The 25,913-nt window shown below is 42.0% G+C and overlaps 2 long non-coding RNA genes across 4 annotated transcripts; both read right to left on the reverse strand.

Annotated features, from left to right (window-relative positions):
• Positions 1-2,282: 2,282 nt before the first annotated feature.
• LOC113143919 (uncharacterized) lies at positions 2,283-2,656 on the reverse strand. Its single transcript, XR_003297102.1, has 3 exons — positions 2,572-2,656; positions 2,414-2,461; positions 2,283-2,317 (listed from the first exon to the last, which is right to left on the reverse strand). It is a non-coding gene; the product is annotated as an uncharacterized LOC113143919 (long non-coding RNA).
• Positions 2,657-20,507: 17,851 nt separating this feature from the next.
• On the reverse strand, positions 20,508-23,476 carry LOC113143912 (uncharacterized). 3 transcript variants are annotated; one of them, XR_003297093.2, is made up of 4 exons: positions 23,455-23,476; positions 21,559-21,732; positions 20,897-20,949; positions 20,508-20,783 (listed from the first exon to the last, which is right to left on the reverse strand). It is a non-coding gene; the product is annotated as an uncharacterized LOC113143912 (long non-coding RNA). The 3 variants fall into 3 exon arrangements; XR_003297094.2 differs by lacking the exon at positions 23,455-23,476 and adding an exon at positions 22,182-22,222; XR_003297095.2 differs by lacking the exon at positions 21,559-21,732 and having other exon boundaries at positions 20,510-20,783; positions 23,455-23,475.
• Positions 23,477-25,913: the final 2,437 nt, after the last annotated feature.

Here is a 25,913-nt window from a genome sequence, read left to right on the forward strand (position 1 = left end):
TGCTGCTCTGATCAAGCACATCCACACTCTGTTCACTAGCTAATGATGCTGAGGCTAATGTTGTGGCATCCACAGATGTATCTGTGGAAGCTGATGTTGTGGTATCCACAGGTGGAGCTGTGGAAGCTGATGTTGTGGCATCCACAGGTGGAGCTGTGGAAGCTGCTAAGACCCCCCGTTTAGCCAGAGAAGCCTGATGGTATTGTTTGATTTTTCTTTTGAGTTGCTCTGTTTTCATACGTGTATTTTCAGACCATTTGAGAAATTCAGATGGGGATAGTACAATATTACGATATTCAGAGTGTGGTGGTGATGGTGGGATGTTCAATAGTTGTCTGAAATAAGCATCTTTCTCACGAATCTCTGCAGCCCTGTGTTGGAATCTAGCATGTAATATGGGCCAGCTAGGGTATTCACTATCTGCAGACATGTTCAAATTAGGGTGTTCACTATCTGCAAACATGGTGTTGTCGTTCTGATTGACGGCCCTGTCCATTTTAAGAAATTATTGTGTTTTGTCTAAAAAAGTAGTCATTACTTTATGTGTATTGATCATGTGTGATAGGCATAGTTCTGCACTGTTTACAAAATATAAGCCTAACTGTGCACCCTCTGAGCGAGTCTGCACTATCTCTCTATGTATACAATCAAGCTTTTTACCATTCTCTCTGAGAGTATCCCTGATGTCTGACAGCAGGTCTATACCGGGCTGTGCCAGAAAGAAAGTGTGTTCACCGGCACTAGGCTGTGATGCTATGTCTGTGTAAACAACAGCAGTATTTGTCTCAGATGAAGAAGTGTGTTCACCGGCACTATTCTGTGATGCTATGTCTGTGTAAACAACAGCAGTATTTGTTTCAGATGATGAAGAAGAAGAAGAAGATTCTGAGCTGGCAGCCCCACTGGTTGTAGCTGTATTTCGTAAGGAGGACAAATAATCATCTAGAATATCAAATAACTCTATACCAGCACCAAAACCACAACCACCACCATCGGCCGAGTCATGAGTGTCTGCTGCTGCTGCTGCTGCTGCTGCTGCTGCTGTATGTACAAAGTTATGTCCTGGCCCACAGTCACTGTATAACAGACTTGAAGATATCAAATCCACATCACTTTGAGATGCTCCTGATGATGATGAATAGATGTCCTGCAGTTAGTGAGCTTGTGCAGCGTTCAGATTCTCCAGGAGCTGTGTTGCTTGAAAGGTCTCAGAAGCAGGCTGTTTGTGCTCATCTGCGCCGGGTGTTGTAGAGTATCTCAGTCTTTTATAGCCCAGCAAATCTTCAAACACACACACTCACACACACACACACATTTAAAAATACAGTATATAAATATATATACACATTGTATTTAGATAGCATTGAAATACATTATTTCATCCTACCTCCATCATTATTATGCTACTCACTGATGAATATTGTACTATTCAATGGTACCTGTGGCTCCCTCTGCTGGACACCCCTGGATATAGCACTGTTCCTGGGTACCTGTGGCTCCCTCTGTTGGACACCTATGGATGTTGCACGGTTCCTGGGTACCTGTGGCTCCCTCTGCTGGCCACCCCTGGATATAGCACTGTTCCTGGGTACCTGTGGCTCCCTCTGCTGGCCACCCCTGGATGTTGCACTGTTCCTGGGTACCTGTGGCTCCCTCTGCTGGACACCTATGGATGTTGCACGGTTCCTGGGTACCTGTGGCTCCCTCTGCTGGCCACCCCTGGATGTTGCACGGTTCCTGGGTACCTGTGGCTCCCTCTGTTGGACACCTATGGATATAGCACTGTTCCTGGGTACCTGTGGCTCCCTCTGCTGGACACCCCTGGATGTTGCACGGTTCCTGGGTACCTGCAGCTCCCTCTGCTGACCTGGCAGTGCAAGCGCTCCCTGTCGTGAGCTGACCGTTGCAGCTGGGACGTGTCTTGTATGAACTCCACCCTCCTCTGTAGATTAACCCTCAAACGTTAAAAAACCATTTAAACATCAAATGTTCTATATTAGCATTTTACCTACCTGCTAGCAGCTCTCTGGGTCTTTTTTTTAGACTTTTTCTGGGCCACTGACTCGTCGGTACATTTTCTGTAAAAATAAACACGTCATTAGGCGCCATTTTTTAAAAGGACGATCTTGTATTTTGGCCTAAATGCCTCGTATAACATCACATACAACGTCTATATTCACCTTAAAACGTCCCCGTTTTTACAACACTCTAGACTCACGACTACATAAAAGAAACATTTACAAAAATAATCTCTCACCTTTATTAACGTCATCAACCACATGCTCATTTACCAAACCCGTCACTGCATTTTCATCACCTGGCGAAAACACGTATTTCGTTTTTTTTCATTATCACTACATGTATTAATGTTAAGAACATTGCTAATGATTGAAAAGTAAAGAAAACTACACACCAGGTTTAGACAATGACTTGCTCTCGCGCAGGCTGCTTGGATCGTCACCTGTCAGATGTTACGCTTTTTTTCAAATTATGCCAACATTAATTTTCATTCAATACAAAAGATACCACTCTCTCTCTATAATGCTAAAATGGTATATAGACAAGACTTACCTCTGTGAAAGATGAACATGATTCTCCGCTGTTTTACGCGATTCAGTGTAGCACAAACGGTGTGAACGACGCTGCGGTCTGAATGCTAATGCATTGCTAACGCTAGCCAGACACACTCATACCTACTGACGTCACTATGACGTGTCACTAAAATGGCGTCTACGAGATTTTAAAAAAGGTGTAGCAGAAATTATTTTAATGGTTTATATGTTTTTTAATGTAAATTAGTAGGAGAAAATATTTAATGGTCTATAATTCCAACGGCGAGGTCACTCCCCTTTCGCCCTATACGTTACACCCACTCACAGCAAAACGAACTTTTACTTATCTTTAAAAAACACTCATATTACTGATGCGTTATAGGAAACACCCTTCAGCCCTCCCTAATATTTTTTATTTTAAAATAAAAACTACACCCATTATTAACCCTGTGGGGTCTGAGGGGGTTTTTGGGGCCTGGACAAATTTTGACATGTCCTGACATTTGTGCTTTTTCAGTGTTTTTTAAACATATTAATGTCTAAAGTCTAATAACACTGTAATCAGCACAAAATTGGCTACAATAATATGTGAGCTTCAAGTTTATACATTATTGTGTTTTTGAGAAAAAAGTGTTTATGCATGGCTAGTGAAAAACTACAATTTTTTACTCACTGAAATAAGACCATAAAACACAAACAGAACATTGGTTCACAAGACCTTGGAGACCAGCATGTTGTAGGCTAAAGTGTTTACTTCAGAGTGCTGTGAATGTCATCTTGTTCACACATTCACAGTAAACAATACACTGATTTAAATTTTCTAAGACACTTTTTGTCCAGAAAGGCCATATGCAAGAGGGTGTGTCTGAGGATGAATAGTCATGTGATTTACCTGAGAACACAAAAGACGCACTGAACGTCCAGACAAAGGCGCGCATAATGAGCCTTTCAGTCAATGTAGATGGGACGGATTAGTGCTGTACAATACAACACAATGAGGAGCAAACGATCCTCATTTGAGTTAAAATCAGTGTTTTTACTCTGAGGACAAACTAAACTATTTGTCTCTGTGTGGAATGTAAGGAGCGCCGCTTCACGTGCGTAACGCGCCATCATCCAAACGCGCTGAAAAAGTGAGTAAATTCTATGATGAAGTTTGATATTTTGTGTCATTTCTCGGGGGCGTGCACATATTTACCTGGTTCACCTGAGATTATTTACATGTGAACAGTGGACAGTGAACAAGGCGGGACCGCATTACCTGTAATGAGGTGAGACAGGAAAAAACGGACTTCTCCTTACGTTCATACGGATTAAATAAAAAGTGATGATTTGTTTTTGACTTGAATTGTTTCACTCAAAAGAAAACATTTCAAGCTTTCTAGCCATATAATTCTTATTTTTATGAGCCAAGTATTCGCTGAGATTCTGGTTGTTTTATTTACGCGTCTGTGAAGAGAAATGGCAGAGACAGAAAAGTCCGAGAGCGCACCCTGTCGGCTTTCTTTATTTAAAAAAAGCACAAAATTTTGTTGTTATTATGATGGTATACCACTAAAAGTAGACCCTTTACAGATTTGAATGATATACTTCTTTTATCTGTACGATCAGAAGTGACGGAGCAATTTAAGTTTGTTTCGGCCTTATCAGGAAATGATGCGTCAAAACGCGCCGGCGCGTGCGTCGACCCCAGAGGGTTAATATGGGAGGCAACTTTTATTTATTAAGGGAGCCATCATTTATTAGGGTAACACCCTTTATTAGGCGGAGGCTATATTTAATAGGGTATTAAATATACTAATTTTAAACTACACCCATTATTAATATGGGAGGCAACTTTTTTTTTATTTATTAAGGGAACCATCATTTATTAGGTGGACCTTTTTGACACTTATATTATAATTTATAATATTAATTAATATATGAATTACTATTAAATTTATTAATTATAAATTTTATTTATTAAGGGAGCCATCATTTATTAGGGTAACACCCTTTATTGGGCGTAGGCTATATTTAATAGGGGGAAACACCCTTTATTATGGGAGGGGCCCTTAATTATTAACTTCATATCAAATTATAGATCTTATCAGCAAAATGAACCACCTTATTACTACTATTGCCACCACCACAAAAGAAAAACTGCCGAACAGACAAGTATAGAGAAGTAGTTTGAGCAGACCTCAGGTGTTCAGGAAGTTTGTTCCACAAGTGAGGAGCATAGTGACTGAATGCTGCTTCACTTTGTTTGGTTCTGGTTCTGGGAACACACAGTAGACCTGTCCCAGATGACCTGAGGGGTCTGGAAACCTCATAGGGAACGAATACATCTTGAATATATTTTGGTCCACAACCATTTAGTGCTTTATAAACTAGCAATAAGATTTTAAAATCTATCCTTTGACTAACGGGAAGCCAGTGTAGTGGTCTAAGAACTGGTGTGATATGGTCCAGTTTCCTGGTGTTTGGAAGGACTAATCCAGAATGCAGCAGCATTCTGGATTAGCTGCAGCTGCCTGATTGACTTTTTGCTAAGACCTGTAAACAGCCATTCCAATAATCTAACCTACTGAAGATAAATGCATGAATTTTTTCTTCATCTTGTTTAGACAGAAAACCTTTTATTCTAGCAATGTTTTTCAGGTGGTAATAGGAAGATTTAGTGATGGATTTTATGTGGTTGTTAAAATTCAGGTCTGAGTCAATGATTACACCAAGGTTTCTGGCTTGATTTGCTTTCAATGACATGGAGTCAAGGTGAGCAATGACCTTTGACCTTTCACTTTTGGGGCCAAAAAGCAAGCAAGAATGTTAATGAACAACTAAAGGTTAGTCCCAGATTTCTGGTTTAGACTCAGGTCCAGATCCAGCTTTATAAACAGGTTCCCACACATTGGTTAACTTCAAATTCAATGACCTGTCAAGGACTTTCCAGGTCCAGTCCCCTGAAATTCAAGGACTTAATGTGGGGACACATTTCAAGTGAGAACAAGGTTAAATCGTGTTATGTTAAGATCCACTGTTAGTTTTCATGTGTCAAACTCAACTACAGAAAAAAGCATTTGTTGCATTTCTTTTTGGCCATATGACAGAGGGCTGATATTCTGTTGGTCATATTTCTGTTTTGCATTAAACTGAAGAATATTCAGTAGATCCTATAATGGTTCTAAAAAGGATCTGATAGGAACTTTTCCATGGATATTATTGAAAAGTGTCAGGTTTCGGGAAACTATTCAAAATTTAGGACCAACAATGATGCGCCCACTCTGGTACTCAAGGTTCAAACAAGACTTTATTTAACAGAACTGGCGAAACAGGAAACAAAACACTTAGCAAAGTGGGGACGGGTCAAGGCAGGGAAACACATGGACATGAAACATGAACACGGGACAAAGACGTAGACACCAGGGAACAAGGCATGAGGGTCTGGGTCACACACACTTAAGGAGACACACCAGACACACAGGGAAACAAGAGCATAAATACAGGGAATCAGGGCATGAGGTAGTCGGGGTCACACACATCCAGGGAGATGCACCAGACTACACAGGGAGCAGGAACATGGACACAAGGTTAACAGGGCATGAAGGTCTGGGTCACACACACTAGAGGAGACGCACCAGACACACAGAGAAACATGAGCAAGACTACAGGGAATCAGGGCATGAGAACACAAGGGCATAAAACATGAAACGAGACAAAGACAAGAACAGAGGACATGGTAGTGATGGGCAAATGATACCGAGGCTTCGGAGCTTGTGTCACTCTTCCTGAAGCGGAGTGATTCGAAACACTGTGTCGGAGCTTGTATCAAAACACCAGTGTCACGTGACTGATGATGACTGTTTCGCTTCGCGCTTCATTGCTTCAAAATGTTTCAAAGCTTTTCATTGGCTCATATTCTTTCAGTGTGTGTCATTGGCTCATGGCGTTTCAATGCAATGACAGCTTGACAGATTTGAGTGGTTTGGTGCCATACCAGCTATATAACATGCATCATTCTGCTTCAAAATGGGGTTGTGAGGAGATAGAGATTTGGAGAGTGAGAGTGAGAGTATTTTGGCAAGTTTCATGGCGAGTCCCACCAATAAGCAACGTTCTAACGTTTAGGATCATTTTGATCTCAAGAGGTCTGAACTTTTATTGCTGTCAAGGGATTGAAACTGTGCCAGTGCTTCATTCATGCTCTTTAGAGGTTGCTATGGCTTCAGTTGTCCACCAGATGTCACCGTCACTGAAGTCTCGAAGCTCTGAATCTTTTTCGGCACAATTGTCAGGAAAGCCTCAGTGCTTCACGAGGCTTCACTTGCCCATCTTTTTTCTAGGACATGGAAAAAGACCAGAAAACTAAATAAAAAAAAGAGGCAGAATACTTAACTTAAAACTGGGAAAACAAAAGGTAGTCCATGATCAAAAATCCAAGAGAAAACACAAGTGTATCAACAAGGTCGAAACGATATCTAGCAGGCCTCAAAACCATACATTAACAGACAACCTGGCAACTAAACTGTGGATCAACTAAGTCATATAAAGGAAAAGGAACAAACGAGGAACAGGTGTGTTAGAATAAGGGCATTGTAAATTGCTAACTGTGTTATGAGAATTGTCATTTTGTAGACAGATTTATGTAAAGGGTGTAACCAGGCATGTCATAGTTGAGGAAACCCAGGTTTTCTGTGCAAATCACCAAGACATGTAAATGTATGGATGTGAACTTTGTATGAACTCTGAAGTTAACCTATGTTTCAACTCTCCCCTATTGTGTAAAGTGAGACGGTGCCTGGAACCCATGTAACCACCTCCAGATATAAATTAAAGTGTTCTGAGCGGGCTCAGGGCTGCAGCCGGAGATAAGCAACAAGTTTGTATCTCCTAACAGTCACGAGCTCAACCTAGAACAAAGAAAGAAAGTCTCTGTTTAAATGTTTGATTAGAACCAACATTTATTGGTGTTTCCGCCCGGTTTCCAATACAGCATCAACGGTGAAGAGGAGGACGAGGACGCTGGAAAACTGCGCGCAGTCGGTCCCATAGGGGACCGAGGAAAATCCACCCTCGTGAATTCGACGGGAGGTCGGTGTCTACTCGCCTGAAAAGATCCTCTTCACTTCTGCTGCTTGACGGAGGCCGGACAAGAGACGTATCTGCAGAAATAGGTGAGCTACGTTGACTTCTATGTCTGGGACATAGCAGTGTCAGGGACACTAGAAAGCAGCTGTAAGTTCGTCAGGGACGAAACCTATGTCAGGGACATAGTAGTGTCAGGGACACTAGAAAGCAGCTGTAAGTTCGTCAGGGACGAAACCTATGTCAGGGACATAGTAGTGTCAGGGACACTAGAAAGCAGCTGTAAGTTCGTCAGGGACGAAACCTATGTCAGGGACATAGCAGTGTCAGGGACACTAGAAAGCAGCTGTAAGTTCGTCAGGGACGAAACCTATGTCAGGGACATAGCAGTGTCAGGGACACTAGAAAGCAGCTGTAAGTTCGTCAGGGACGAAACCTATGTCAGGGACATAGTAGTGTCAGGGACACTTGAAAAGTAAAAGCGCTATTCGTCAGGGACGAAAAGAAAGTATCAGGGATACTGAAACACGTGTGAGTGAATGAGAGCGTGTGAGTGAATGAGAGCGTGTGATTGATGGTAGTTGACGGACTATTGTCGGCTGAATAGAGCAGTGTCACTACCTATTAAAACTGTGTATTTTGTTGGGCACAAGTAAAAATTGAAAAGTTGAGTGTGGTGGACGGCTGTATCCGCAGGTAATTAGTACCTGTAGAAGCTTGATACAGTGGACGATCCCCGCGCTGTTGTGACTGATCGTTTGCTTGTGCCAAAGTTGCAACTATGGGAAAGGGGAACAGTAAACCCCAATTAATGGGGGATCCTAAATTTATGAACACTTATTCTCCCGGATCAGCGAGATATTTAGGAGAATGGAAGAAAAAGTATGAGTTTCCTGGAAAATTGGAAACCTGCGCATGCGATAAATTGGTAACTCAGTTAAAAGCAGAAATGGCCATAGTAGAACTTAAGAAAATTGATAAATTTAAATTGCAGCTCATTGAGGCAGTAAAGTGGCAAGAGCAAGCTGAGAAGAGAAGGCAGAAGAGAAGAGATAAAAAGTCCCTCATAGCAGCCCTCCAAGAGGACCCAGCTGATTTTGTAGGGCGTCCACAAGCATTAATTCAACAAGAAGAAGCAGCGGCTGCGGCTGCTACGGCTGCTGCAGCGGCTGCCGCACCTGTGACGGGAGCAGCGAGGACAGCTGCGGCCCCGCCTCCTACGGCTGGACCTGCTCTAATCAGTCCTAGTCACACTAGATCAGGAAATCTGTATGGTCCTTTAAGTGATGAGGTCCAAGGACTGGCAGAGGCCATGTTAAAATTAAGTCCGTTTAGGGACCTCCAGGGCGATGGGTCAAGGATGGGGCCCCGTCCTGATCCGCCGCCCTGGCCACCATTGACTGACCCAGCCAGCATTTTTCCAGCCATAGAGGTGCCTAACCCCCATTTTGGAGTAGGGAATGATAACAGGCCCCTTCTCCTGGTAAGGAGACCGTGGTCTTGTAAGGAGCTAGAGGATGCAGTAAAAGGGCTAGGGGACCCCTTCGCTAATGTTCGTCAATGGATTGAAAATCTGCAACAACTTAGACAAACTTACAATTTGGACGGGCAGGAGATTGACTCAGTGTGCAGGAAAGCTTTAGGACACAGATATGGAGGAGTGAGGGGAGGATATACAGGGCGGACTCCAGGGGGGGAGGTTTTGGCCCCCGGAGATCCAGTCTTAGACAACCAAGTTGCATTACTGACAGACAGAGTAAAAAATGCATTCGTTAAACCTCCTGATTACCAAGCTATTGCCCAATGTAAACAGAAAGAAGGTGAGGATGTGCAGGACTATAGAGGACGGCTAGAGGAAGTGTTTAAAGCAAACAGTGGTTTGGACCCCTCTGACACTGTCGCTTCCCCCTATCAGCAACAACTGAAACAGGCCTTGCTGAGTGGGTTTCTTCCGTCCATCACTCACCACATCCGAAAGCTAAATATTAATACACCCACAGATGGAGTGACTCAAATAATGAATTATGCACAGCATGCCCAAGACTTACAGAAACATAAATCAGAACAACAATCAAAAGCTGCAGTGTTTGCACTACTGGATGTCATGGGTGACAGGGGGAGAGGAGGTCCTTCACAGTACAACAGGAGAGGATTCAGAGGAAGAGGCAGAGGTAGCGGGAGCTCAGGGAGAGGCTTTGGAAATAGGAAATGGAAGGATGATGTATGCTATAATTGCGGTAGACCAGGACACTTTGCCCGTGATTGTGATGAGCAGAACCAGAGCTCAGGGAGAGATGAAGGCAGACGATCAGAAGAGTATAGGAGACCAGGACCCTTTAACCCCCAAGCATGACTAGGCCCTACTGTAGATGAAATGCTGGACCTTGAAGAAATTGTAGACACTTATTATAATTCAGAAGGGAATAAGGTAATGCCCATTAGAATGCTAAAAATTAATGGAGTGAAAATAAAGTTTTTGTGTGACACAGGAGCAGACAGAACAGTCTTGAGGGATAAAGTTCCTGACGTGACAAGAGGTGATAAAAATATTTTTGTAAAATCAGCAAATGGACAGGTCACCCCTTGCAGTTTTTCCCAAAGTTTTGTGATTGAGGATGAGGCATCTGGCTTTCAGGAAAAGGTAATGGCAGTTTTGTGTCCTAACTGTCCTGTGAATTTATTGGGCAGAGATCTGTTGAGTAAGTTAAAAATATCCCTAGTACCTACTACAAACGGGATGGCAGCCATAGGCCCGGGGGAGGAGATCCCCTCTTATGTAGTGCTGAAACAAGGGGCACCACATTACTGGTGGTCCCTAGATCTGCCCATGCCTGACCCTGGACGCACAGGAGAGCAGCTCCTGCGCCTGCTGCCTGATCCTCAACCACCACACACAGAAAGCCTCTCCCCAGAGCAGATGCATGTCACCCTCTATTATAAACACACCCCAGGTCCAGATTTTGACTATGTACGGAAGTTTGAGAAGTTAGGGCCACAGAGAATAACACTTAAGACCCTTTATACTGATAGGAAAGGAAAGGCAGTCTGCTCTGTTAGTCTTCCTCCAGAAGCTAAGCGCCTCTTGATGGGATGGTCACCTAATCCTCACTTGTCAGTGTCTAAGACGAATGACATGCACTGGGAGGAGTTAAAGCAGTTTTTGAATAAAGGTGAGAGTATTTGTGATTGGCATGAAGAAGAAGGAGGCTGGTTTAGTAATAGTGTGGGAAGCTGTTTTTACAAAAACTTAAATTGGGTTGTAACGGCCACTTCCCGTGCTCACATGGGGGAGGATGACCGAGAATGAGTGTTACTTCTGGAGGAGTTAGATCCGTGTTTGGCTGAGGTGCCTGACAGTTTCTGGTCTCGAAGCAAAACTGATGTAGGCCTAATGACCACAGCTCCAGAAGTTATTATTAAGGCCAAATCTGATTATAGACCTAGGATAAAGCAGTATCCCCTTAAACCAGACGCTCTTCAGGGAATCAGGCCTGTGGTACAAGAGATGCTTGATGCAGGGATCCTGGTGAGGGCACCAGAGGCTCAGTGTAACACCCCTATATTCCCAGTGAAAAAAGCTGATGGGAGGAGTTGGAGGATGATTCAAGACTTAAGGGAAGTAAATAAAGCAGTTGAAAGTAGGGCCCCGTGTGTCCCAGATCCTCACACTTTGTTGAACCATATAAAACCTGAGATGAAGTGGTTCACGGTTGTGGATCTCAGTAATGCTTTTTTCTCTATCCCAGTACATCCGGACTCACAGGGATGGTTTGGGTTCACCTTTGAGGGAAAGAAACTCACCTACACCAGGTTGCCACAGGGTTATGTTGATAGCCCCACTATATTTGTATCAGAATTGGAAAATTGCTTATCTACATTCCATGTGCCCTCACATAGCCAAATTTTGACCTATGTGGATGATATTTTAATTACATCAGACACTCAGCAGCATAACAAAGACACGGCGATAGCACTGTTCAAACATTTAGAAAGAACAGGTAACAAAGCATCTCCAAAAAAGCTACAGTGGGCTACTTCTGAAGTTGTATTCCTGGGTCATAAATTAACACCAGAAGGCAGAGCCCTGACTGAATCCAGGAAAGCAGCTATTCAACAAGCCTGTAAACCTATCACTAAGCAACAGATGATGCAATTCTTAGGGCTGTGTAACTATTGTCGACAGTGGATTCCAGATTATGCTCAAGTAACACAACCGCTGTTAGACTTGATTTATGAAACACCGATGGCCATGAAGCAGGAAATAAAGTGGACTCCAGAAGGTGAGAAGGCTTTCTGTGAGTTAAAAGAACAGTTAGTGACCACACCTGTCTTGAGTCTCCCAGATTATAGTAAACCCTTTGTTCAAACTGTGGATTGTAAAGGGAAGTTCATGACTTCGGTGCTAACTCAGTTGTCAGGAGGAAAGCAGAAGCCAGTAGCCTATTATTCTAAGAGGCTGGATCCTGTGGCTTGTGCCTTGCCTGCCTGTGTCAGAGCTGTGTGTGCCGCTGCAATGGCACTGCAAGCCTCCGCAGAAGTAATACTTTTCCATTCACTTACATTGCTAGTTCCACACTCAGTTGACTTACTTCTGACAGAAACTAAAATGTCATTTTTGTCACCAGCTAGACATCTGTCAGTCATGGCGCTCCTAATGTCCCAGCCACATTTGACTATAAAAAGATGCTCTGCACTCAATCCATCTACATTATTACCCACAGCTGAGGAAGGCACACCACACTGTTGTATTACAAACACTGAGGAGACATGTAAACCCCGTAGTGATTTGAAGGATGTAGCCTTAGCTGAAGGGGACGTGTGGTTTGTAGATGGTTCTTGTTTTAAAAATGACAAAGGAGAAAATATGTGTGGGTTCGCAGTAGTGTCACTACAGGATGTCTGTGCAGCAGGGCAACTTCCTTCACATTTCTCAGCACAGGCTGCAGAAATAATAGCCTTAACGCAAGCATGTAGGCTAGCAGAGGGGAAGAGTGTTACAATTTATACAGACAGCCAGTATGCTTTTTCAACTCTTCATTTCTTTGCTGCACAATGGGCTCGCAGAGGAATGAACACAGCTGGAGGACAGTCAGTTAGACATGCTCCACTCTTGCAAGAGTTATTACAAGCTGTCATGTTACCAAAACGACTCGCTGTCTGTATATGTGCCGCACATACGAGGAAATTAGATCCAATATCTAAAGGAAACAATAGAGCGGATGCTATAGCAAAAGCAGCGGCGCAGGGACAGTTTGGAAAATGTAACCTTTACCTCATGGAAGAAGTGAAACAGCCTATAGATTATGAAGTACTTTCAGACATGCAGAAAAGAGCTCCACCGGCTGAACAGCAACTTTGGCTCAAAGGAGGAGCCATAATTGAGCAAGATCTTTTTAAGATTAAAGACAAACTTTGCCTACCTAGAAGTCTCTATCATACGGCAGCTATTTTGACGCATGGGCCTTGCCATGTGTCAACAGGAGGGATGGTATATGCAGTGGAAAAGTATTTTCATGCACCAGGTTTTAATAACTACTCAAAAAATTTTTGTAAATCCTGTTTGACTTGCTGTAAGCATAACCCACAGGGAAATCTCAGACCAAAGAGAGGGAGATTCCCCAATCCGGACTATCCATTCCAAGTTATTCACATGGATTTCATAGAGTTGTCACAATGTCAGACATACAAGTATTGTCTTGTTTTGATAGATGCATACTCTAAGTGGGTTGAGATTGTGCCCAGCAAAAGTGCTGATGCACTAACAGTGGCCAAAGCGCTGTGTAAAAGTATAATCCCAGATCATGGAATCCCACAGCGAGTCTACAGTGATAATGGTCCACATTTTGTGAATGAAGTAGTTACGCAGATGTCTAAACATCTGGGGTTTGAATTGAAAAACCACTGTTCATACCATCCCCAAAGTGCAGGCCTGGTAGAAAGAACTAATGGCACTATAAAGATGAGACTGAGGAAAACTATGGAGCAAACGGGAAGAACATGGGTGGAATGTCTCCCCCTGGTGAAGATGTATATGAGGGTCACGCCAACAGACAGAGGCCTGACCCCGTTTGAAATCCTTTATGGAAGACCTTTTACACTTCCCATTTGTGAAAATATGTGTGAAAAACCTCAAGGAGAAACTACTTTAGCTGAATGGATGAGCAAGATGTTGCAAACTAGAGAAGTCATGAGTGCAAATAATCTGCCAAGAGATGTTTTGTCTCCACAGGTGCAGAGAGTCAAACCTGGTGACCAAGTCCTGATAAAGGTCATCAAGAGGAAGACCTGGTCCACTCCCAAGTGGGAGGGGCCCTATACAGTGATCCTGACCACTCCCACTGCAGTAAAGATTCAGGAGAGACCCACGTGGATTCACCAGAGCCACTGCAAGATACTACAGCCACTAGGAGCCGAGTAAGGTGGAAGTCAGCCGGTATCAAAACCCTTGGCTGCTGAAGAGACCATCTGATCCTTACTCCCAGCTATGGCTCTCCATCGGCTGGTTCTGTGTCTAGGGACACTAAGTATTGTCTGTTATGCAAGCACAGAGGTGACTGTAAATACCACTTGCTCCCTGGTCGAACGCCTAATACAGCGAGCGTTGGGCCCGGTGGAGCAACAGGTGGATCTGCTGTACCCTCTCCTCACAGCCTTGGACCACTCTGACGAAGATGATAATGAACAGTTTGTGTAAATACTGATTATGTGTAACTGATTGTGCTCTGATAGAGGACCAAAGGTGGTCGCCCAGGAGCCTGGGGGCCGGTTGGGAATTTTTCCTTTACAGAAGGTTTTCGCCCAACCCCTCACAGAGCCTTGCTTCTCCAAATCTTGTTTAGTCATAATGACGAGTTTCCAGAAAATCCCAAAAGGAAGATGGAAAACTCTGATACTATGGTGAAAATGACAAACAGGAGGGAAATGTTAGAATAAGGGCATTGTAAATTGCTAACTGTGTTATGAGAATTGTCATTTTGTAGACAGATTTATGTAAAGGGTGTAACCAGGCATGTCATAGTTGAGGAAACCCAGGTTTTCTGTGCAAATCACCAAGACATGTAAATGTATGGATGTGAACTTTGTATGAACTCTGAAGTTAACCTATGTTTCAACTTTCCCCTGTTGTGTAAAGTGAGACGGTGCCTGGAACCCATGTAACCACCTCCAGATATAAATTAAAGTGTTCTGAGCGGGCTCGGGCTGCAGCCGGAGATAAGCAACAACTTTGTATCTCCTAACAGTCACGAGCTCAACCTAGAACAAAGAAAAGAAAGTCTCTGTTTAAATGTTTGATTAGAACCAACAAGGTGAAAACAATAACTAATTAGGTCAAAGAAAAGTGAAACAAAATAAACAAACCAGTTCCTGTCAGGATCCTTCAAAATAAAAGAAACAGGAAACAGAAAATGCGGATCCTGACAGAAAAGAGCTGAGGGTCATGGAACCAGAAGTTTGAAGACATAGAAATATGCTTTCAAGTTTTTCTTGCCTCATGGATTTACATGATCTTACCAAGCAAAGCAATTCAACATGACATTAAAGAAAAGATTTGGCCAACAGATGATCCCAAATGTTTGCTTTACTGAACACAATATACAGTCACTGACTGAACAGACTTGGGTTGGCTGGAAGCCCTGAAAACATATCCCAACATAGTGCAGATCAAATCCATCCTAAAACAGTCCAATATTTCCATAAGGCCATGAATGGATCAACAATATTAAAGAAGAAATCCAAACATTCCAACACAAGGTCAGCTTCAAATATGGACCACAGAGCAAACACGTTCCCTGAGGTATTCTGTGTTGGTTTTCCTTTTTCAATTGATTGTGGCTTTGTTCCTTTGGTCTTCATTGACTTTTGAAAGCAAAACTATCATCCAGTCAGTTTAGTTCTGGGATATTATTCCCATCAGGACATGGATGCACATGAAGGAATAAACAATAGGAAACAATCCAATATTTCCCAACAGAACAGTCAGGTCAGCTGAAAACAGATTCAAAACAAAGTGCATTCCCAAAAGTCTTCTTTGGTTGTTGACCTTTTTAAGGCCCATTTGTTTGGTTGATTTTGTCTTCGTTTGCTTTTCAATTCATTCAATTTCTCATCCAGAGATTTTTCCACTTCCACCATTTCTGCTTTCTTTTCCTTTGCTCCCTTCTTTAAGCTGTTAGACTTGACAATTAGAGTTAGCTTGGCTGTTTTCTCTGCCTGGAGAGCCAATTTGTCAGCAGAGGTCTCAAGTGCATCTATGTCGTCTTTCAGTCTTTTCTTCTTCCTTTTAACTTCCTCAGTTTCATCCATCACATATTTTCTCTGAGTGTTTTTTTCCACATTGTCTCTCTTTCTTCTCATATCCTCAAGATGTGGAATGTATCTCTGTCAGGCACCACCACCTGACATCAATAGCGGTTTGTCAGTTGGGACATTCTTGGTGCCACCCACAGCCCTGAGGTCCAAAATGCACCTCTGTGCCACGTACCGATCTTCTGAAAGGTTCTGATCCTCAACTTGACGGCCGACTGAAAATCCACACTCTACAGAGGCTTGGCCATGTGAGAGGAGGAGGAGTTGGTGGCAGAGTCTTCATAGCTTTTCATATGGTTTCTGTGTGGACTTCCTGTCATGCAAAAATGTGTCAACCCTGTCTGCGTATGGATCCAAGTGGGAAAACTGTGAACTCTGAAGCAGCACAATCTCATCTATGAATTGACTGTAGAGTCGAGTTAAGTCATCACAGTCTTCTTCATTTACACAGTGGACATGCACAAGGTTTGTCAAAGCCTTCCTGAACTTAGTTATTCCGACACCTGCATCTTTGAAGGCCATTTTCCTTGGATCCAGGAAGGAAAGGTGAGAGACGAGGATATTTGAGGGGGGACTTCTCCATGAACTTCTGGACTGTTAAAACCAAGAACTTCTACCTGCTCCTGTGAGGCCTGGACCCAACAAGGACAAAGCCACAAAATAGTTTCAAGTTATATTGAAAAACAAACATAGTGATGCTCATTTCTGATGATCTCAGTTTCTGTTTAGAGTTAAATGCTGAAATTGAATGAAAACAATCTCCACATATATTGTATTTGTAAAGTGGTTTTCACAGGACATATCTACTAGTAATATGCACTGCAGGACTATGGGAAACTAGTTTGGGTCAAATTGAATTGATTAAATTAAGTTTGGATTAAAACCAAAAATACCTGCTGGGGATTGTTTTCCAGAATCTTCTCCATCAGGCTGTTAAAGATGTTGCTGCTCATGGTCTCATCAAGAAAAGGCAGAGATTTCAAACGTGGGTCAAGTGTAGTGCTCATATGAAGAAAGTGCACAAGTATTGAGTCAGATTCTGGGTTTCTTTTCATGAAGTCAGACAAAATGGCAGATTTGACATCTTTACCAACTGTTGGATCTGTGTCACTAACTTTCATAGACTCCAGGATGGTGTGTTTCAGTGACATTATCATTGAAACTGATGGCAGCTGTTCTGTGCTCAACAGAGTTGGGATCATGTTCAGTGGTTTAAGAACCTGAATGATGTCCTCAGCTACTTTTCCATCTTCATCAGACAGAGGAACAATGTCCTTTATGTTCCTCTTAACACTCCTGTCTGGAACTGCTGAGAAAACAGCAGCCTGTTGTTCAAGGTAGCGCTCAAGCATTGTCATAGCTTGAGTTCCACCTGGTGGGAACATCCTGAATCAGCTTGTGAGGAGGCGGTCGGAGCATCTCCTGTTGGTCCTTAAGTTCTGCTGCAGCAGTAGTGCTGACCACCTTTGGCAACATCTGGTTAACCCTCTGGGGTCTGAGGGGGTTTTTGGGGCCTGGACAAATTTTGACATGTCCTGACATTTGTGCTTTTTTCAGTGTTTTTTAAACATATTAATGTCTAAAGTCTGATAACACTGTAATCAGCACAAAATTGGCTACAATAATATGTGAGCAGCAAGTTTATACATTATTGTGTTTTTGAGAAAAAAGTGTTTATGCATGGCTAGTGAAAAACTACAATTTTTTACTCACTGAAATAAGACCATAAAACACAAACAGAACATTGGTTCACAAGACTTTGGAGACCAGCATGTTGTAGGCTAAAGTGTTTACTTCAGAGTGCTGTGAATGTCATCTTGTTCACACATTCACAGTAAACAATACACTGATTTAAATTTTCTAAGACACTTTTTGTCCAGAAAGGCCATATGCAAGAGGGTGTGTCTGAGGATGAATAGTCATGTGATTTACCTGAGAACACAAAAGACGCACTGAACGTCCAGACAAAGACGCGCATAATGAGCCTTTCAGTCAATGTAGATGGGACGGATTAGTGCTGTACAATACAAAACAATGAGGAGCAAACGATCCTCATTTGAGTTAAAATCAGTGTTTTTACTCTGAGGACAAGCTAAACTATTTGTCTCTGTGTGGAATGTAAGGAGCGCCGCTTCACGTGCGTAACGCGCCATCATCCAAACGCGTCGAAAAAGTGAGTAAATTCTATGATAAAGTTTGATATTTTGTGTCATTTCTCGGGGGCGTGCACATATTTACCTGGTTCACCTGAGATTATTTACATGTGAACAGTGGACAGTGTACAAGGCGGGACCGCATTACCTGTAATGAGGTGAGACAGGAAAAAACGGACTTCTCCTTACGTTCATACGGATTAAAAAAAAAGTGATGATTTGTTTTCAACTTAAATTGTTTCACTTAAAAGAAAACATTTCAAGCTTTCTAGCCATATAATTCTTATTTTTATGAGCCAAGTATTCGCTGAGATTCTGGTTGTTTTATTTACGCGTCTGTGAAGAGAAATGGCAGAGACAGAAAAGGCCGAGAGCGCACCCTGTCGGCTTTCTTTATTTAAAAAAAGCACAACGTTTTGTTGTTATTATGATGGTATACCACTAAAAATAGACCCTTTACAGATTTGAATGATATACTTCTTTTATCTGTACGATCAGAATTGATGGAGTAATTTAAGTTTGTTTCGGCCTTAACAGGAAATGATGCATGAAAACGCGCCGGCGCGTGCGTCGACCCCAGAGGGTTTTAAGGCCCATTCCCTTGTGTGGTGCCAGATTAACTGTGTGAGCAGAACATCCAATATTTGCTGAGAATCCGGCTGCTTCAACTGCATCAACAATATTTGGAGCGTCATGTGTTGTCACAGGAATAGTGGATTTTCCATCTGCTGCAGCTCCCTGTAGTATTTCCCACAGATCATCACTTGTGTGGCTTTCATAGACAGCGCGTCTGCAGAACAGGATGTGCAATGACCCAGTTGTGGGCAGCAGGGGGCGTGAGAGGACCGCGATACGTATTGTGGCTGGTGTTATTGTTACACCCTGAGATATTACTATTGTACAATTACTAGGATTTTTGACAACACAAAAAATATCTGGATTTGGCAAAAAAACAATGAGATGAGAGACAGACATCACATCTCCTTTTATCAGACATATGGATATGGAACAAAATAAAGGGAAGTGATCAGACATTTGATTCTTGGAGAAATGATTTAATCCCAACATTAGCTCCCTTAAAAAACCTTCTAATGCTCTAATAATCCAAACATTCCTGAGCTGGATGAAGCTCTAATCTGTGCAAACCAAACTATCACTTTAATGGAAGGATTTCTTTCTTTTTGCATTCACTAATAAACAGATTTTCTCATTAGCTAGCTCCACACTGGAGAGCTGCTTAAAGTTGGAATTCCAACTCAAAGTGACACTGACACTTTTTCCAGATTTAATACTGTAAAGCTGCTTTAAATCAGTGGTTCTCCAACTTTTTAGACCAAGTTCCACCATAAAGACCAACATTAAAATACAGTAGCGTAGTGGGCCTAACTATTCAGCTACAGCTCTGCACAGTTAAAAAACCAGGCAGTTTTCTTCCTAAGAAGGAGATTTCTTGTTGTCAGCCACTTTAACATTGGAAATCCACAGTTTGGACATTAGAACTGCACTGTGCTTACACACAGCTGAATAAAAAAGGGAAAGAATGATTCCATTAAAATGACTTGGACCTAAAAGTTCAATAAAAACTGTCCTGTACTTCAATGGACAAAAATACTCAAAGATTCAATGACAATGTGTTGTTTTAACAGGAATTGATATTTAATTTAGTGATTCCTCTGTGTACCACTAGAGGGAGCCTGAGTACCACTACTGGGACCCGTACCACACTTTGAGAACCGCTTCATTAAATCAATGTGTTGTATAAGGCGCCATATAAATGAACGTGATGTGACTGGAGTGTCGATTGCAGAGCTGGTGCAAATGTCTCCACATCAACTCAACAGCCTTCAGGACTCACATTTCAATAAGAGCTAAAAACAGCTGGCAGCCAACATTCAATCAACATTTCTATGGACTGACCTGCTTCTGATTCCTCAAGTGCCATCTTGTGTGTAGATCCAGCTGCTTCTCCCTCCACTTTGACAGGTTGACAACAGGCTCTGGACCTGGACAAGTGATGGTCCTTTGGATCTCTGGCCAGACTTTCTTTCTAATCTTCTTTGCTGAGCCAAATATCTGGAAACTTGCATTTTCCAGGCATCACGTTTCAGCGGTGTAGTGAATTGAAATATATACATGTATTGAACATGAAGGTTCATTATGTCTAGTTCATGAATCATGAAGATCATAAACCATCTTAATAATTTGGGGCACCGGATCCTTTTTTGGTGGATCAACCAGTCAGTTAATGAGTAATACATGAAATCAGTCTACAATCTGAGGGAGAGTTCTCCTGATCCAGTGACGTATTTACTGTGTGAAATAACATCAATGATACCAGTCAGTTGTCTTTGGAAGATTTATTCAGCTATTTCCAATATTTCCACAGGGGGAAACAGAGGGAGAACTGATCAGAGACATGAGCTGAATTAAAGAATCAAACATTACAACAGTCTAACAGCAGCTTGTTTGCAGTGGTGGAAAAGAATCTTAGAATCCATCTGGTTTGTCCTTCATTGTGCAGAACACCATGTGATTGGTGATCTGTCTGGAACTCTGTCCATTTCTGTTCTCTTCGGGGTGTTCAGTTCCCAGATTCAAGTGATTCTCCACAGATTTGGAATTTCAAGACCTGTTGAGACTTGGAAGGATCTGCAGGAACCTCAAATCAAACACAGCCTGTAGTTCTTTGGGCGCAGGTGTTTTCCTGAGCCAAGACAAAAACACAATTTAGAAAGATTTGACAATGAAATGAGCAAAAACACTTTGTAAAATCAGACTTTAAAAATTAGATGAAGACAATGTTTCAATGTTACTCACAGGATTTGTCTTTGGAACATTGAGTCACTGTTTTTTCCCCATAGAGGCCAAACCTGTTGGAACAAACCTCTGACAGAACCTATGACTCAGCTCACAGCTCTGGTCTTCACTGTGACTTAAAGGTGAACCAGGATTTGGTTCAGACTGGGATCCTGTTTGAAGACTGACTGGATTTTTTCCACTTTGTTGATTGGCTACTGATAAATTCTCATGTGAGACATTAAACTGATCCTGCTTCAGTGCAAGATAGCTACAAATGAGTATATTGATCAACCCAGTTTCCATGGTGACCGACCAGGCCAAAGTGAACCAGTGTTTGTTGGATTGAAATGCAGGAATTAAGCTCAACCTCAGCTGCCTGACATTGATCTGGATAAAAGACTGTTTTTGTGTTCCTGACTCACTGACTTAAACAGCAACAGTCGTCTTCACATCAACTCAAACACATGATCACAACAAGCTTCTGGCTGATCTGATTGGCTGACTGTTGTCTCTCTCTCTGTCTTTCTGTCCAATCCTGAAGCCTGTCCCTGTTCTCCTCTCACAGCTTCACTGAGAAGGTTGGAGCTTTACAGGAAATTCTGGATCTTTGCTTTGATACTGACTGGGTTTAGTCCAATCCTGCTGAAAGCACCACGGACTGAATCTAGCCCTCTACTGACCTCAGAGTCTGCAGGCTACAGTCTGGACTCTGGACAAGATCACACAGCTGCTGCACTGCTGGATCCTTCAGGTTGTTTCCTTTCAGATCCAGTTCTCTCAGATAGGAGGGGTTGCACATCAGAGCTGAGACCAGATAACCACAGCTGGTGTCTGACAAACTGCAGCTCCTCAACCTGAATAAAGAACCAAAGATGTGACGTTAGAAACCAAAGTTCCTCTTGAAAGTGTTCAATGTTTCAGAATATGTTCAGAGCTGAAGAAGGTTTAGAAAGTAGAAGTTTAGAAAGTGGAAACTCCAAACAGCTGAAGCCAACAGGATGCAGGTTCAAAGCAGTCCCATCCAAAAAGGGACAAAGAGCTGACATTAATATGAATGCCAACATGCTGCTGCTTCAATAAAGACGGAGTGACTTCAGCTCTGAAACTCTGCCAGCTCCACCTGTGGCTCCATCTATACAAACTCATGTTGTGCAGACACATTTCTCTGAGAGGGAAAACAGCCTTTCCCATGAAGATCCTCAGTGTGGATCAGTCTAATATCAGCCTCATGTCTGCAGTTTAGTGTCAGCACAACTTTCACATCACATTCATCTCAGCACACAACCTAAACATGGGGTCTGACCTCAGAGTCTCCAGTCTACAGTCTGGACTCTGCAGTCCACCACACAGCTGCTGCACTCCTGGATCCTGCAGGTTGTTGTTCCAGCTCAGGTCCAGGTGTCTCAGGTGGGAGGGGTTGGACTTCAGAGCTGAGACCAGATAACCACAGCTGGTCTCTGACAACCTGCAGCTCCTCAACCTGAATAAAGAAGCAAAGAAGGAGATCCAATGTGACACTGATGTTGATGACAATGAGGATGGTGATGATGATGATGACAATTCTTCTTCTTTTCATTAGAATAATGAGATGAGATCAACTTGATTAATCCCTGAAGGGAAATGTAGAATGATAATAATGAGAAGAATAATATGAGAACAGTCAGAATAATAGTAATAATAGTCTGACTATATCATGATATTATTGTCAGCACATGGGAAGAGAAGCTGCTTTCCAGCCAACAGCAGAATCAATCTAGTTGATGGCTCATACTGTCACTGTGCAGCGATAAAGTTTCCAATGGCCCAGTCCCAATGCACAGACCAGATCATGTCCTTGTGTTGGGACTGATCCCCACTGTGTCATTAGCCACTAAACACAAGCTTTGGAATCCCATTCATAGATTGTTGACAACTGACTGTGTCATATGTTTTCTCTGCGTTTCATCAAGTGAGAAAAATCAGATAGAAATGCAGAGAAAATCCAACATTATCGTCAGCAAACTGATGCTTATTGTGTGGTTTTTGGGACCAAGCAAGACCCAATGTCCACTACAGGGACGTGTTCTTCCCCAAAAAGAAAGAGGACTTTGTTTCTCACGGCCCAAAGTCTTCACTTCTATTCCAAAATGGAAATATTCCAACCTTTTTCCTTCTGGCTCTCAGGAGGATGTCAGATATTAGTCTGGTCCAATATTGACATATTGTTGGGATCCAAACTTGGACAAACACTGGACAGTTTCAGTTGAAACAGTTTCAGCTTTGGACTGTTTCCACAGTTTGTTTAGAAACACAAAGGATTCAGAACAACTTCCTGACAGATGACATTTTTGGGACACTCTGTTCTTCAAAGCTTCTATAGAAAGAAACACATCATTATTAATATGACTATTCAATATGAGTGAACACACATTATTGAAGACAGCTCAGTGAAATGAAGAGAAACTGAAGGAATCATTCTTAGTCTGCTGAGAATAGAAGAACAATGAAAACACTGAATGGAACAACCAACATTCACAGGAGCTTTAGTTGTGGATTCAACATCTAAGATCTACAATAGTAACAGTCAGTCAACTGACCTCAGAGTCTCCAGTCTACAGTGTGGACTCTGCAGTCCACCACACAGCTGCTGCACTGCTGGATCCTGCAGGATGTTCTCACTCAGGTCCAGTTCTGTCAGAAGCAGAGAAAACTCAGTTCCTTTGGAACTTCCACAACAGGCCTGTCCCTGTTTATTCCAATGTTGGACATTTGTCCACATGTGGCAGAAAAACATCAGTGTGTGAAGAGAAACAGAAGAAAAATGTGTCCCATGGAAAAACCATTGGAAAGAAAAAGAAGAACTGTGTTCATTCACTGGACAGAGAGAAAAAAACAACAGGAACATCTGCAGATTTTGGACTGACACCATTTGGAACAGCTCAAGAACATCTGGGACGAAATCCAGCTGCTGTCAGTCTCACAATAAACAAGAGGAACATTATGGTGATGATCACCCAAGTGAAAAATCAATCTATTGTTTCAGACTTCAATTCTACTTTTAGCAGATAAAGTGTGTTCACACATTTTACCAAGTGTATTTGTGCTTGTGTTGAAACGTAGTAAAAGTACATTTTTGGTGAGTTACTGAAACAAAAAAAGCAGATTCAAAGTAAATGTTTGCAAAGTATATTGAAATGATCTCATTACTTCATTAGTCATTTAGCAGATTTCTTCAAAGTGCACTTTACTTTCAACAGATTTTGAAGTATATTTACTGATATTTTCCAAAAGTCTGTTCATGGTTTGTGTTTTTACTTCAAATTGTCTCATTCTCTTCCAAATATAATACTATGCCTCCATTTAACTTGAGCTCTATTTCAGTAGACTTATTTAAAGTACACAACGTATGTGTTCCTGGCTGTGGTAAAGTGGACTCTTGGAAGTGGTCTAATTCCTGTGGACAAAGTTTCACTTCAAAATACTCTTTCATACTACATATTTACTTCATGTATTTTGGATGTTTGGACAGAATTCTTCGGAGAACTATGCAGAATCCTGAAGATCACTAAAATCCATGTTAGTCCCATAGTGGTGCAGCCAAATAATACTTTGACCTCACTACTAGAAAACACAAACTGTTGTTCCTGTTTATTGTTATTGTTGTTACCTTGAATGACTTGTTTTGTTCCAAAGCCCTTAAATGGCTGGATTTAATAGTGTTAGAGTTCAAATCAATATTTGTTGGACTGACGGGTTTTGGACTTTGTGTGGGAGTTCCGATTATTTTCAATCCTTTTAGAACGTCTTCAAAGTGCACTGGGCTTTTCAAAGTAAGAGCATTTGAGAACATGCTAACAGGAAGTAGTGCTTTTAGTCCAACATCATTGGATTGGAATCTAAGTAAAGTATCTACATTTCAGACTCAGTGTTTGGAGAATCCATTCAGAGGGCATTGTTGGTGTATTTATTAAACACACAATGATGCTTATAGTGGACTTATATTTACTAGGAATATCAATCCAATATCATTGTGTCTTTTAATGCAATATGTTCAACTTGGTTGCAATTTAACACAAAGTCAGTGGCTCGTTTTCACAACAAATACTCAAATACTTTGAAAAATATACTTTGCATACTTTTTTCACATTTCAAACCTCATTCTATTGTATTTCATACATAGTTCAAATGAGTTCAGAGTATATTTCAAGTACATTTACTTTGGCTCAAAGTCTATTAGTAATACACTGTCAGTTTAATGTCACTATAGATTTTTGACATTTGCAACAAGTCATCTTCAAATGTTTCATGTATATTTTAACAGTAGTGTAGTATTTTGGGCAGCAAAAGTACCCAATAATATGTGAAAAATAGGTTTTTCATGTACTAAAGCAGATTTATAGTGCAGCTTCCAGCAACTTCACCGGTTTCATTTTAACACAACTTCAAGTATTTCAAAGTATTTCAAAAGTATACTCAATATACTTTTAGAAATTATACAAAAATAGATTTTTTTCACTTGGGCAAATCTGGACTTACTTAGCCTTTCTGCAGTTCCTCACAGCTGGAATCAGTCACAGTCGTCCCTGGTCTGATGTGTTGTACTTCTTCAGTTTCAACTCATCCAGAACCTCCTCTGACATCTGCAGCATGTAGACCAGAGCTGAGCACTGGATCTCAGAGAGTCTCTTCTCTGATCTGTTCCCTGACTTCAGGAACTCTTGGATCTCCTGATGGACTGAGTGGTCGTTCAGCTCCATCAGACAGTGGAAGATGTTGATGCTTCTGTCAGGAGAGATATCATCTCTGTTCATCTCCTTTAGGTTGTTGATGGCTCTCTGGATGGTTTCTGTACTGGTCTCTGTGTGGTCTGACCCAGCAGGCCTCCTAAGACTCTCTGGTTGGACTCCAGACAGAGTCCATGAAGGAAGCGGACAAACAGGTCCAGGTGGCCACTTTTACTGTCCAGGGATTTCTCCATGGCTCCCAACAGGAAGTCATCCAGAAATAACTTTCTGCACTTTTTCTTCAGAAACTTCTTCTGCCTGGAATAACAGTG

Source organism: Mastacembelus armatus, unplaced genomic scaffold (assembly GCF_900324485.2).
Source record: "Mastacembelus armatus unplaced genomic scaffold, fMasArm1.2, whole genome shotgun sequence".
Classification (NCBI taxonomy): Eukaryota; Metazoa; Chordata; class Actinopteri; order Synbranchiformes; family Mastacembelidae; genus Mastacembelus; species Mastacembelus armatus.